This window comes from Nicotiana tabacum, chromosome 7 (genome assembly GCF_000715075.1).
Source record: "Nicotiana tabacum cultivar K326 chromosome 7, ASM71507v2, whole genome shotgun sequence".
NCBI classification, from domain to species: domain Eukaryota; kingdom Viridiplantae; phylum Streptophyta; class Magnoliopsida; order Solanales; family Solanaceae; genus Nicotiana; species Nicotiana tabacum.
Window position 1 is genome coordinate 50,415,857 of NC_134086.1, and position 14,638 is coordinate 50,430,494.

General features: G+C 36.3%; 1 long non-coding RNA gene across 1 annotated transcript; it reads left to right on the top strand.

The window, feature by feature from the left end:
- The first annotated feature begins 1,377 nt into the window (after positions 1-1,377).
- LOC107770878 (uncharacterized) lies at positions 1,378-5,034 on the top strand. The gene is made up of 3 exons (XR_001644703.2): positions 1,378-4,141; positions 4,286-4,745; positions 4,827-5,034. It is a non-coding gene; the product is annotated as an uncharacterized LOC107770878 (long non-coding RNA).
- The last annotated feature ends 9,604 nt before the right edge of the window (positions 5,035-14,638 follow it).

Here is a 14,638-nt window from a genome sequence, read left to right on the forward strand (position 1 = left end):
GTGGCCGCGGTCGCCTTTGCGCGGTCCGCGGTCGGTTTTGTGCGGTCCGCGCGGGGCATAGATCCGCAGGCCTTTAGGAAGCCTGTGCGACGGCGGTCCTTCTTGCGCGATCCGCGGTGGGAACGGGTGGTACGCCTACCACGAGATATGAGAAATGGGATCGGATTGCACGCCTACCACGAGATATGAGAAACGGGATCAGGTTGCACGCCTGCAACAAGAGGAAACTGAAAGTGAAAGTTGCCTTTATTTTCTTCATTTATGATAGAAGTTATAGTGCTAGCTTCCTTATTATTCCCTGTTATTTCTTTTAACTGCTCTCCCGAAGCATGTTTCCCTTCCCCAGCTTTAACTGCTTATTACTTGTTTACTTTTCCGCCATATATTATATAACTGTACAGGTTTATCTGGAGTCTGGTCCTAGCCTCGTCACTACCTCGCCGGGGTTAGGCCAGACACTTACCAGCACATGGGGCCGGTTGTGCTGATACTACGCTCTGTGCTCTTTTGCACAGATCCAGGTTTTGGACAGCAGCAGTAGCGCGGGAGCCAGCCTTCAGTCCAGTGAGATACTGAGGTAGCCTTGCAGGCGTTCACAGGCCCGGCGTCTCCTCTATCTTTTATTTCCGTCTGTTATCTCATATATTCGAGACAAACAGTTTATATTTTCTTTCAAACGGTTGTATTTAGCACTCTTAGAAGTCCGTGAGTAATGTGACACCAGTTCTTGGGTAGAGGCATATGTTGTTCTCGCATTATTGTTCAGTTTTCTTTAAATTTAAGTCTTCCGCATATTTATTTAATTCCGTTGCTTTCTTGCTATCGCCGATAATTATTAAAAGAAGTAATTGTTAACGATGTAAGCAGTTAAGGATTGGCTTGCCTAGCTCTCATTAGTATGCGCCATCACAACTCCCGAGGGTGAAAAATTCGGGTCGTGACAAAATATTACCACAGTCATATCTCCATCTTTAGTTTTAATTAATTAGTGTAAAATAAGTGAGAATAGATAATGATAATTTTTATAAAATAGATTAATATAAATTAGGATTTTTAGTTAGTTTAGGACTTTAATTAATTTGATTAGGTTTAAAATTAATTTTTAAAAGAAAAAGAAGAAAGAAACAAAAAAAAGGGGGGAAATAAAAAAATACCCGGTCTGGGCTATTTTTTGAGCCCAAAATTCGCCGCTCCGCCTGACCCAATACCATTTACCCAACCCCAGCTCTGTTGTCAGCCCAAACGACTGCGTTTAACTACCAAATGGCGTCGATAGTCGCTCTCAATCCTGGCCGTCGATCCTATGTAATCTAACGGTCCGAAACTAACCACACCCCTCCCTTATAACTGTCCTAACTCCCCCAAACCTAGAAACCCTCACTCATTTCTCATCTCCCTCCCTTTAAGAAAACCCTAGCCACCCCCCAAACCCCTCACCTCCATAGCCGACGGCTCCGCCGCCAAACAATCCCAAACCTACTCAAACTCCTCCCCATAATCACCAACACTTCCTCACTCCTAATACATCATTGTTTTGTCCAAATAAATACCCATGCTCTTCAAATTTTAGATTTAGAAATATCCCCTTTCTCTTTTTCGGCAAGAAATAAAAGTGGTGACACAAAGTATTAGCCACTAGGAATTTTTGGCCAATACTTGTGCCATTATTTCCATGGCTAGTCAAAAAATTAGCTTGGGGTATATTCTTGTGTCAACAAAGAAGTTTGATTAAATTTACTCATGCAAGGCCGAAATTTGGTGTTGAATTCATCTGTTGTTTATTTTTCTTGGTTTCTAGTGTCTCTGTTATTTTTATGTATTTTCCGTTTTGTTATTTTAATTTTAGTGTATTTTTTTTTATTTTGTTTCTGTTTTTATTTACTAACTACTTTTTCCTCTTCTTCTATTTCTTCTTTAACCAAAGACCAGGTAGGATGCCAATGGGCTTTGCGGCCCAATTGTTTGACCGAGAGGGAGGAGTTTTAATTTGGAAAGGTGAATAACAGTATTGGTAAGGATATTTAAGGTATTTAGACTCAAGGAATATTCTGATAACTACCTAGAAAAGTTCTAGGAAAGTGAGGATGGGGGATTGAATAAGTAAATACTTTAAAATTTAGGTAAAAATTGTGCAAAAATTAGATTTCTTAAGGGTGGTTTTGAATTTAAAAATTCTGATTTTGTTGCCCTAAAGAGAGTGTTATAAATACACATTATAGGTTAGGAAAAAAGAAAGAAAAAAAGACAGACGACGGAAAAGAAAATTGCAGAAAAAGGTTCATTAAATATTTTTTCGTTCTTCAGCATTTTGGGTCTTTAGCTATTCTGGGTTTGAAGAGGAACTGGATAGAGATTCTTATTGTTGCAGCTGTATTGGTTAAATTCCAACCCTACTGAGCTCCATTTCTACAATTTTCAGACTTTATTTGTTTGAGTTCACTCTTTTAGTAGGTATGTAGATTTTCAGCTTTGTTATGAACTTAGAGCAAAATAAAAATTGATTTGTTCTTCTGAATCTGTGATTAGTATTTCAGATATGTTGTTTGCTCTCTAAATTTGCTTAATTCTCATTCTTTAATCAATGTCATGCTATAAATGTTTGTTTCAATTAAATGTCAAAGTGGTTAAGCAAATAAATTGATATTTAAACAATGGTTCATGCGTGAGTTGGCCTGCAATATTTAACTGATTTCAAGCGATTTCTGTTTTGAGTTGTACGATTAGTGATAGTTTTTCTTAATAATTTTTATTTGGAATAGGTGAGGAAATGAGTGCTTGCAACTTAAGGCAAATCGTTTATTTTAAAGTTTAATATAACTAGAAATGGATTTGTCGGAGTGCAATTTGAATCATTCATTAGGATTTGTCTTGGCTTAGTCATAAAATGTGAATTTCATGTTGCTGGACGTGTCCAAGTATTTGAACCAGCCTAGTTGTTTATTTTTAGTAAGTAGACGTATCTTCTTACATTGCTGCTTCGTCCGTCAGTATTACCTTTTTAGTCAAATGACTTCAAGTTACTTGCTTTTTAAATAATTGTAACATCTACTTTATGGATTGACAGAATTATTGAAATAGCTTGAGTGTGCATGCTTCGTCAATTAAAATCTATTCCATATTCTACGAATAAATTCCATAAATTCTTGGCCTTAATCTCAAACTTTAGAAAATTTGAACTTATCAAACATTCGTAGTTTGTTTTAGTGTAGTGCAATCTTTTGAAATAAATCAAGGCGTGCCATTCACAAATGAATCCCATAATATATGGCCCTCACATTAATACCAAAACAAGTGCGTAAAAGACTTGGAACATTCATAACTAGTGTAGAAAATACTTTGAACATTCGTAGTTTGCTTTAGGGGCGTTTATAATAAATTATCATAGCTACGGGTATGGTTCCCGTGACGTAGTTGTAACACATAATTTCCCAAATCCGGGGTACATCTATGTGATCCGGCCACAACAACTAATAATATTAATAATTTAAACACGTTGTAAATCGTGGGTACGGTTCCCGTGACAAAATGTCGCAATGTGTACCAAACAAACAAGTGTACGATAATCGTAACTTGTTCCGGAATAATTTCATAAATAATTAAAAGTGGTCAAAAGCTAAAAATGCACAATAGGTTTAAAACATGTAATTAATCAGGTAATTAGGCCAATAATAATAGTTGAGCGACCATGCTAAAACCACAGAACCCAGGAATGCCTAACACCTTCTCCGATTTCTGTATTCGCAGACCATAAATAAGAGTCAACTTCCTCCATTCGAGATTTTAAACCGGTGACTTGGGACACACTAAATTGTCCCAAGTGGCGACTCTGAATTTGAATAAATAATCCCGTTTCGATTATTGTCACTTTAAGTGAAAAAACTTCCTTATACCATTTTCATGTGGAAAAAGGAGGTGTGACAGGAATGCTCCAATTTCTGCAAGCATGATGAGGAAATTGAAACAGATTAAGAAGAAGAAATCGAAGGTAGACGTACTCAAACCAGTTGCGGAGGAAAATAAGAATTTTGTCTATGAATGGTTTGACAAGAAGGAGAAGTTTCCCAAAAACTTCTTGACTGGAAGATATGGTTGGAGGTTTTTTGAACTGTTGTGTAGTGCTACCCCTTCTGTTCTCATTTTTGTAAGTCCCTTAATCACTGCGTATATTTCTTTTTTTAGTAGCTCCATATTTAACATACACATTTTATAATATTTAACATGTGGAGGAACTTTTAATACTGATGCGTGTATGAAACATAAAACGTCCATTCCTTTATGTCTGCAGTCATGTTGTTATGGATGTTGCATCATGCAACAACATGTGCACTTCATGGGATAAGATCACGGAGGCTGCCAGTAAAGAGGGGAAGGATTTGGACTTTTGTGGGACAATTGATGCTTGCCAAGCCTTGTACTTGACACCCCTAATGATATATCCTCAAGTAAGTATGCCAAAACCTGGGGCTGTGGAGTTGTGCAAGGCTAAGGTTTTGTATTGTGTGGCAAATTAATAACAAGTATTTTATGCCTGTCATTTTCCACTTGGCAGAGGGTTTGATTCGAATTTATGATAGCAATGTCAATTTGTATGACGATGGTAAACTAATAGAACTTGTACAACCCCTCGCACTTATGATGCCTAGGATTTTAATGAAAACTGGCCAGTTTACAGATTTAGGTCAAGATGAGCTTACGAAGAAATGGTCATGGGAGCGTATTATAGATGTGTCATCCATTCAGCAAAGGTAAATTAAATGTGCCATCCATTATATTTTACTCATTCTTCTGGTTTCTTTAATAACTAATTATGTCTTTGATTATTGTAGTGAAAGAAGTGAAGCATATGTAGTGAAGGCTATTAACTTCCTCCTAACTGATACGCCACTGGTGCAACTTAATGACAAGCGAATGGAGTTGTTCAAGGAAAAATATTTAGTGTATATCTTCAGAGGAAGGATGGACCCTTCTTAGTTTTATTAGTAATTTATGTTTGTGTTGGTCATGAGATAAAATCTATGTAATGAAACTATCTTTTTGGCGATTAACTGTTAATGTTGTAATGAAACTATCTTTTTGGGTGAACTTTCTTTTTATATTACAACAAGATTGCGTAATGGACAACATGTATAGTAATAAACTAGCTACTTAGTTGCGTAATAGATACTGGATCCATCAATGAACTAGCTATTTGGTTGCGCAATAGACACTGGGTCTATCAATAAACTAGCTACTTTATTGCATAATAGACTCAGCGCATCTAATAACTGCATCAAATATAACATTACATCAGTAGAATATTACATGATCCAAAAGACTTCCAGCAAAACAAACTTACTGTAATTAAACTATTTCTAGCAACAGTAAACGAATGTTCTTTCTCATTTAATCATCCAAGCTGCCACGAATCCGACAGCGACGCACAAGACCATAACTCACTTATATTCAGCCTCTTTTCATTTATTTTAACCATCCCTCCAGCATAATTATTTACAGGAATATGCCCTCCCTCCAATTCAATCCCTCCATCATCATCATCTTCCTCATGAACATCCATTGCCAATATATTTTCAACTTCAACCACCTTCATTCGCAGAATAATTTTTTTTTTATGCTTAAGAGCATCATTTTCATACTTCAAACTACTGATAAGGTCAGCAATCTTTAGATCTAGCATATCATCGTCACATTCCCAAAATTGACATCTTTTACCCTATCAAATGAAATGGCAAAAATATTTTCTCAACAAAATTGAATCCCTAAAATTAAAAAGAGACAAATATGTGAAATTTATCTTACCTTAGGTTTGGAACATTTTGGAATAGCCTACCAGCATTCACCGGAGTTGTAGCTGTGAATTGACTGGCAACCATGCTGTAATGACAATTCTTTCTCGACCCAAAGGACATACTCGACCCTTGACTCATTTTTCTTCAATTGTTTGAGTATTGTTTTTCGATAGTAAAAATTAAGATTGAAATGTGATCAATTTCATTTTGAGTATCCGGTTAAATGGGTTAATTTAAACGGGTAAAAAAATATATGGTTAGTGATAGGCCACGTGGACATATTTTAATTCCCTAAACAACACGAGCTGTCTTCCAACAATCGTTAATCGATGATAAACTCCTTTAATGGTCTATAAACTCTAAACCCTAACCCCAATCCCAACCCTAAACCCTAACCCTGAACCCTAACCCTAGACATTTAATATAAATCAATAGACTTCCTTAATGTGCGAGTGTCAACTTTAGGTTGCGTCCTCAACTCTTACTGTAGTCGAGGATAAACTAATGGTCGAGAATTCATTAAAATAAGGATTACACCACGTTTAACCTTGTTTTTTTTTGATTTTATAAAGTTTACACATCTTATTAATCATCATGGAATATTTAAAGTTATTATACTTGGCGGTGTATTTCATATCATTAAAAGCTGGTCATTTTAGAACACGTAACAACTCAAGAAGCAAGACCTCTAAGTATAAGAGTGTTGTTTAGTGAAGTGTTGTCAATAAGTAATACCTCAAGGTAAATGAATATTGGATATTGAGTATTGGTTTGTAATATCAACATGTGTTGATATTAAGTAATATTTTGATAGATTAGAATAGGTAATTAGTCTTTAAATTACATACATTGTCTTAACATTATGTTGTAATAATGGTCAATGGCTATATAATGAAAGTTGTATTAACTAATTATAGGCTTAAGTTAATACCGATATAATTGATACGTTATACTAATCCATTTTATCCAATTCAAAATCTGCAATTTGATGAATTAGTACCACTTTAAGTTTTTTACAAATAATTGTCAATTTTGAATTAATGTAACTAAATTAATACTTTACACTAAGAAACAACAAATCGAGAACATACCCCTATGCTTGTCTAATTTATGATTGATATACAGTTCTTAATATTTTACAATAGAATTCTATTGGTTTACATTTACAATGGATCTATAGACTACCAGTGGGTAGTCTAAATACTGTAGGTTTATTCAACAATTCATGTGAATTATTTTTAATTCAGTGGCGGAAAATTTAAATATTTGGATGACTGAAATTTATATCCCCTGAGTTATATGTTTCAATTGGAACTTCCTTATTTTATTATGGATTTTTTTGCAGTTAAATGTGTATGCATGCAAAATTTATTGGATTTAAATTCAATCAGACTATATTTTAAATATTTAGTTCAAATAAATTTATTAGCTAAAGTTATATAAGTTCATACTGCAGAATTAATAAATAAATCCAAATACATTGGGCTACATATGATGATCCCACTTTATTAAGCCAAAGATGTTATCTTCCTAGAGGTCCAGTTTGATGTCGCGTGTCAGATGATGTGGCACGCCAAGTCAAATGGATGAGCCAAGAGCATTGTGCCATGTGTTAAAATGACAAGGCGCGCCAAGTCAAATCAAATAGCCTATGAAACTGTGCCATATGGGCAAGTGACATGTTTTGGCCATCAAACGCGGCCTTGCCGTGCTTCAATCTGATTTGTCAGAAAAAGTTTGCTCTCATCGCAACTCTTACCTCCTACAACTATAAATAAGGGTATTCATAACTCAGAAAAGACACCAGAAGTTATAACAAGAAGCAATGCAAAGCCCGTGGATCAAATACCACAAATTTCTCTATAAGTTTCAAGCTTCTAGCAATCAAGTTCAAGTTCAAGATATTAAGTTCAAGCTCAAGAGTGAAGGACAAATCAAGGTTCAAGGAATACAAGTTCAAATCAAAGTTCGTGCTAGTTTAATTCAAGATCATTGTTCATAAAAACAAGGACAAATTCAAGGTCAAGATCAAAGGCCCTTGAATTTATTTACTATTGAAAAGTAGAATCAGAGGAATCATAGAGATTGTAACACTTATACTATTTGAAATCAAATACTACGGTTGTTGTAATATTTTTCGGTCTCGATTATTTTCTTGACGCAAATATATTGTTTACAAATTCTGGCACACCCTATGGGATAATCTCTACCTCCCATCTCAAATTTTTAATCAGCAAATTTCAAGAATATCAAAATGGCTTCAAAGAAGAATAACTCCAAATCTAAATCATCTGAGCCTGCTAATTCCAAGTTCTACACTAAAACAAAAAACAGCTTCGATGTTATCTTTTGAAGCTTTGAGCCAGTTACAAGGAGCAAATCAAACTCTTTAGGACAATAAACACTCCAAGTGTCATTCACATCAACCTCTATTTTCGAATCTTCATCCTCAAAAAGAGAAAGATTCTCAACAATCCCGACCCAAAAAGGGAATGACGTCGCCAAAAGGATCAAAAAGGTTCTTCCTCAACTTATTCTATCTAAGTCCAAGAAACCTTCCATGCAAGCCGATGATGATAACTTGAGCATTGGATCTACTCTAGCATCCATTAATGCCACTTCTAAGTTCTATCCTAATAATTATTCATACCATTCTTCATCCTCTATGGTGATCATGCAAGTAATGGCTATTGAAGCTTCTACCGTGGAAGAAAAACTTGTAAATTTGACAAAAATAGTTGAAGGCTTGCGAAAGCGTATGCAAGATCAAGACGCTAAACTTTCCAAGTTAACAAATAAATTGGATAGCATAGTAGAAGGAGAATCCACACAAACACCTTTAAATAATCAAAGTTCACAAGAGAAAGGAGACCCTTTCAAAAAGCAAGCAATGACAACCAAGGATATCCAAGTCTCACTGAAGGTCTGATTCGTGTTGAGAAATTGAAAGATTTTATCATGGAAGCTATCAAAAATAAGCCTGAGTCATCATCCAAATTATCTGTCACATATGTAAAGCCGTACATGCAAAGAATTGATAACTTGAAGATTCATGTTGGTTATCAACCTCCTAAGTTGCAAAATTCGGCGGCAAAGGAAATCCGAAATAACATATAGTGCACTTTGTTGAAACTTGCAACAATGCTAGAGTGTATGGAAATTATCTTATCAAACAGTTTGTTTGATCTCTCAAAGGTAATGCATTTGATTGGTACATAGATCTCAACTCTGGTTCTATCAATAGTTGGGAGCAATTGGAACAAGAGTTTTTCAATCATTTCTATAGCACAAGACGCATCATAAGTATGATTGAAATTACAAATGCTCATCAACGATAGGATGCGCCAGTTATTAACTTCATCAATTGCTGGAGGAGCTTGAACCTCAACTACAAAGACCGCCTTAGCAAAACTTTTGGCATCAAAATATGTATTCAAGGCATGTATTGGGGTCTCCGCTATATCTTACAAGGCCTAAAGCCCAAAACCTTTGAAGAACTAGCAACTCGTGTTCATGATATGGAACTAAGTATGGCCAAATATTGAGACCAAGGGCTACCTTTCTTTAAGACTTACGATGAAGAAAAAGAATAAGAAGGCTACGATGGGGGCAAGTTTTCATCTAAAAAATAAAACCGAAGAGTCTATGCATATCACTATGCTCTGTAACACATGAGCCTAAACTGCAAGCTGAAATGCTCCTCAATGCACGAGCCTAAACTGCAAGTTATAATGCTTTTTGGAACATGAGAATATTTGATTAAAGACTCAAGTCGAAAGCTCTTCAAAACCGAGCAAAGACTTCCAGTTGCAAAGCTTTACAAAATTTGAGAGAAACTTCAAGTTGCAAAAATCTTCAAATTTGAGCTAAATATTCAAGTCATGAAGCTCTTCAAATTGGAGCCAAACTTCAAGTTGCAAAGCTCATCAATATTGAGTAAGTCTTCAAGTTATGAAGCATTTCGAAACATAAGCTAAATTTTTAAATTACTACACTCCTGGACGCACGAGCCTAAACTGTATGTCATAAAGCTCTTCAAATTTGAGCAAAATCTTCAAGTTGCAAAGCTCTTCAAAATAAGAGCTTAACTTACAAGTCACTACGCTCCTTAATTCAAGAGCATAAACTGCACGTTACTACTGGCCCGCAAGAGTATAAAATATGTACGTCCCACAAAAAAAGTCTGCTATGTTGAAAACCTCAAAAGAGACAGCCTAGGCAAATCTAGGACACCAAAAATAAGTCTGATAGGTTGAAAACCTCGAAAGAGGCAACTTAGAAAAAAGTTAGGACTTTAAAAAAATCACCTATTCTGAACTACGGTATGACTTGATACTCTTCGCGAGGTACGTAAGCAGCTTATAGTTTCATTCTAAGTATAGTTGCATAGTTCAAAAATGTATATCACCCCACGTATTATTTGAATGAAATATGATGGAATATAATCCACTTGATTGGAACTTCAAAAAAATTGGGCTTACATGTATTCTTTTGTTGAACTTTGTGCCTTATCAAAGATCGATGATTCAATAGGGGATGGCCTCCATAGCTAATTGGCATCTCTGTTGGATGGATGTAGTATTTTAGTAGAAGGCCAAACCTTCAAGTTGAAGTCTTTAATGCCAAGTCAAGTTGAATGAGTCTTGGCTGCTACGCCTTCATTTTGAAGTACTTAAGTCCGCCAAGTCTTCAAGTCCGTTCGTCTTTAAGTTTGTTGGTCTTTAAGTTGAAGTCTTCAAGTTTGTCAGTCTTCAAGTTGAAGTCTGTAATTCTGCTAAGTCTTCATAGTTTGCCAAGTGTTCAAGTCGAATCGATCAATTCCACCAAGTCTCCAAGATGAGGCTTTATAATTTTCCAATCTTAAGGTGGACATATTAGTCCTTTCACACCTTAATTTGGCCTCATTGCGGAGTTGTCCTTAAAAGGATCTATAATTTTTCAATCATAAGGTAGACATGTTAGTCCCTTGTCACCTTAAGTTGGCTTCTTTGCGGGTTTATCCTTAAAAGGGACTATAATTTTCCAAGATTAAGGTAGACGTTTAAGTCCTTTTGCACCTTAAGTTGGCTTCTTCATTGATTTGGCCTTAAAAGGATATGTAATATTCTGGTCTTAAGGTGGACATTTAAGTTCATTTGCACCTTACGCTGGGCTTGTCACGGGTTGGTCTTTCTAAATGCTGTTGAGAATTTGTTCTTCGATATGTTGTCATGAATTTGTTCTTTTATATTCCATATGAACCTTTGTGCCTTAAGATTATGCCTCAAATTTTCAGGCGAGAATAAGTATCCATCCCTTCACACCCTAAGATCATCTTCTCCGTGCATGGAAGAATTTATCTCTACTTTATTGGTGTGCAAAAAAAAAATGAACAATAAAAAGGGAAAGTTAGATATAAAAAATATGCTAGTATCGGTTAAAGATACACTTGAATCGGCATGCAAGTAGAGCGAAGTGATGCTAAACAAACATTCATGCATGGAGTTTATATAGGTTTTGAAAGGTGGCATTGAAAATTCTTATTTCGATGTAGGAGCGTGATGTCGTCCAAGTCACACCTCTATTCGAGGTTATGAAATGGGCGATGTAATAGTAATACCCAACTAAGAGTCGAGGTCGAATTCCATAGGGAGCTATATGAATGGGATAAAGTAGTATATATTTGGACTAAGCATGTGAAGTATCTGGATTGCACTTTCACAATATGATTTATTTTTACTTCTAAAATTATGCTAAAGATTTCAATTCTAAAATATAAAACTAGGAAATATTATTTTTGGTTGTTTTTCAAATATTGTAAAAGGCCTAGGGCTATGACCTTCACCTAGGTGTTTGCCTAACGAGTTGTAAACTTTAAAACTTGTTTCGTTGGTCGGGGTATATTATAGCTCAAATACCCACTCAATATCTCTCGGTGAGAGAGTGATTTTGCCCAATTTGACTTTCTCAAGTCCAAATGGGTATTAAACCAAACAATTGATAAAATGCTCAAGTCGGATTTTACTATCTCTAGGTTCAACCCTTTAATTGGGACTATCAATCTCTTGATTTCATCCCAAATTCTTGTTAGCCAAGTTTTCCTAGACTAAGTCTCTCATTCTCAAGTAGCGACCAAGTGAAATAGGCATGAACTAAAATTTGCACCAATTAATTCTACAATAAAAGGCAAGAACAAGGCTAAATAATAAACACCCAATCATAAGTAAGCCATACATCAAACACTCATTAGGTTTACAAACTAGGGTTGGGTCACAACCCTAGTTAAAAATCTAGCTACTCATGCTTGGAATAAAAGAAATAGAAGAAGAAATGATAATAAAACTCATATTGAAAGATTAAAAGATAAAAATTCAATATTAAATCACCAAAGTAAGCTAAAGTTGCCTAAAGCAGTAAGGAAAAATGGCTATAGGAGTTTCATTATTCAAAACCTAATTTCGTGAAACTAGTCTATTTGTACAAAGCTGGAAATTTCAGACAAAAATGCCCTTTCGGAGGTTATGCGGCCGCACAATTCTATGTGCGGTCTGCACTTTTCTTCAGACTTGACAAGAGTGGAATCTGCGGCCGCACAATTATCAAATGCAGCCGCATGTCTCATATTCTGCGGTCTACACAAATCTTAGTGCGGCCACGTAGAGCCTTTCTGTGGACCACACAATTCTGAGTGCGGCCGCGTGGCTGACTTCTGTGGTCGCACAATAATTATGCGGTTCACATTTCCTTTAGTCTTGAACTGAAGACTCTCTAAACTTTAACTCTGGCATAGCTTATGCGACCGCACAATAATTGTGTGTTCTGCACTTTACACTTGAGATTTGATGGAATTCCTTCACATTTTGCGGTCGCAGATAGAATTCCGTGGTCCGCACTTGAGCCTTTTTGCCTGATTTTTGTCCTTGAGTTTAGATTACTCCTTCTTGTGTTGGATTTCATCTTTATGGCTCATTTTCCGATACTCCTGTAATTAAGCATATTTCATCAGTTTTTGGGAATATAATTAAATACTTTTGGACTCAAACGAAAGCTAAAAGGCGCTAATAAGTAGTCAAAATCTCCACTTATCAACTCCCCCAAACTTAAACTTTTGCTTGTCCTCAAGAAAATAAGGTAATTCCCACCTCCACAAGTTAAGAGCTATTCTAGCCAATCTAAGGTGTATCAACACACATCAATTGGGACCAACAGTTACCCACAACACTTATGAATCATCAACAAGACAATTATTTGAATTTTAAGCACCAATAGTTCTAATGGGACACTTGAGCATCACGAGTTGAATTTATTCATCATGGAAGCTCGTTCTTTTATATAGGTGATTGTGGATCCAAAACTCCTCCTCCTCTACTCTCCGTTAGCATATCTCCCTTAAGAATGTAGCACTCAATTCAAGAATTTGTGAAAAGTTCGCTCATCTCTCTCAAAAGAATGTCGCAAGTACAACTCAAAGTACCATATGCTTTCCCCTCATGTAAATCACCACATAAGTTCATTCGGATTAAAATCATGTAGGACTTTTTCGGAATGTAATGAAAGCCTTTTGGACTAAGGTAGGAAATGTTGGAATAGAACGGGTTCATCTTCTCTTACGCACTCCATTTTGTCCTTTGGCTCATGTTTTGCCGACTCTTTGAGTCATTTTCTTTTTCCTTAGGGGAACTATAGAGACTTAATATCATTCTTTCTTGGTCATGAAGTTCATTTTCTCCTTCTTTATTTTCTCCATGCTTTGCATCTGTAACGACCCGGTCCGTCATTTCATAAGTTACCACTCCGTTTTCCCCCTTTATGCTTCTTATTATTATGTTCAGCTGCATTATATGTTATCGGGCTTATTGGTTTGGGTTCGGAGAGGTTTTGGTAAGGTTTGAAACACTTAGTCTCTTTTGAGTAAGTTTAAGTTGGAAAAGTCCACCATGTGTTAACTTATGTAAATAAGGGCTTGGATGTGAATTACGATGGTTTGGATAGCTTCGGGAGATGATTTGGGACTTAGGAGCGTGATCGAAATGTGTTTTGAAAGTCCGGAGTAGATTTATGCTTGAATTGGCGAAATTGGAATTTTGGCATTTTCTGGTCGATAGGTGAGATTTTGATTTAGAGGTCGGAATGGAATTCCGCAAATTGGAGTAGGCCCGTTGTGTCATTTTTGATGCATGAGAAAAATTTCAAGTCATTCAGACGAGGTTTAATAGACTTTTTGATCGAAAGAGGAATTTGAAAGTTTTTGGAATTCTTAGGCTTGAATCCGATGTGATTTTGGTGTTTTGATATTGTTTTGAGCATTTTGAAGGTTGGAATAAGTTTGAATGAGGTTATTGGATATGTTGGCATGGTTTTTTGAGGTTTCGAGGGCCTCAGGTGAGTTTCAGGTGGTTGAACGGATCATTTTTAGTTGAAAAGGATTGCAGAAAATCTGTTGTTAGTGTTGCAGACAGTTGTGCTTCACGTTTGCGAGTGGACCCTTGCGTTCGGAAAGGTTTGGGATGTGAGGCAAGAGTGTTGGCCTTCGCGTTCGTGATGAGGGTCCCGCGTTTGCGAATGGCTGGGTGTGTGTTCAACGCGTTCGCGATGGTGATTTCGCGTTCGCGAAGGTTTGAGTTGCTGAGGCATCGCATTCGCGAGGGGTCGTCGCGTTCGCGTATGAGGATTTTTGGTCAACAGTATTTTTGTACTTCGCAAACGCGAGGCTTTGACCGCGTTCGTGAAGAAGGATTTCAAATCGCTGGGCAGAATGTTTAAAAGGCCATTTTCACAACTTTTGGCCTAAGTTCACCATTTTTGACTCGGTTTTGGATATTTTTGAGAGAGATTGAAGAGGGAATCAAAGAGAACTTCTTGGAGGTAAGAAT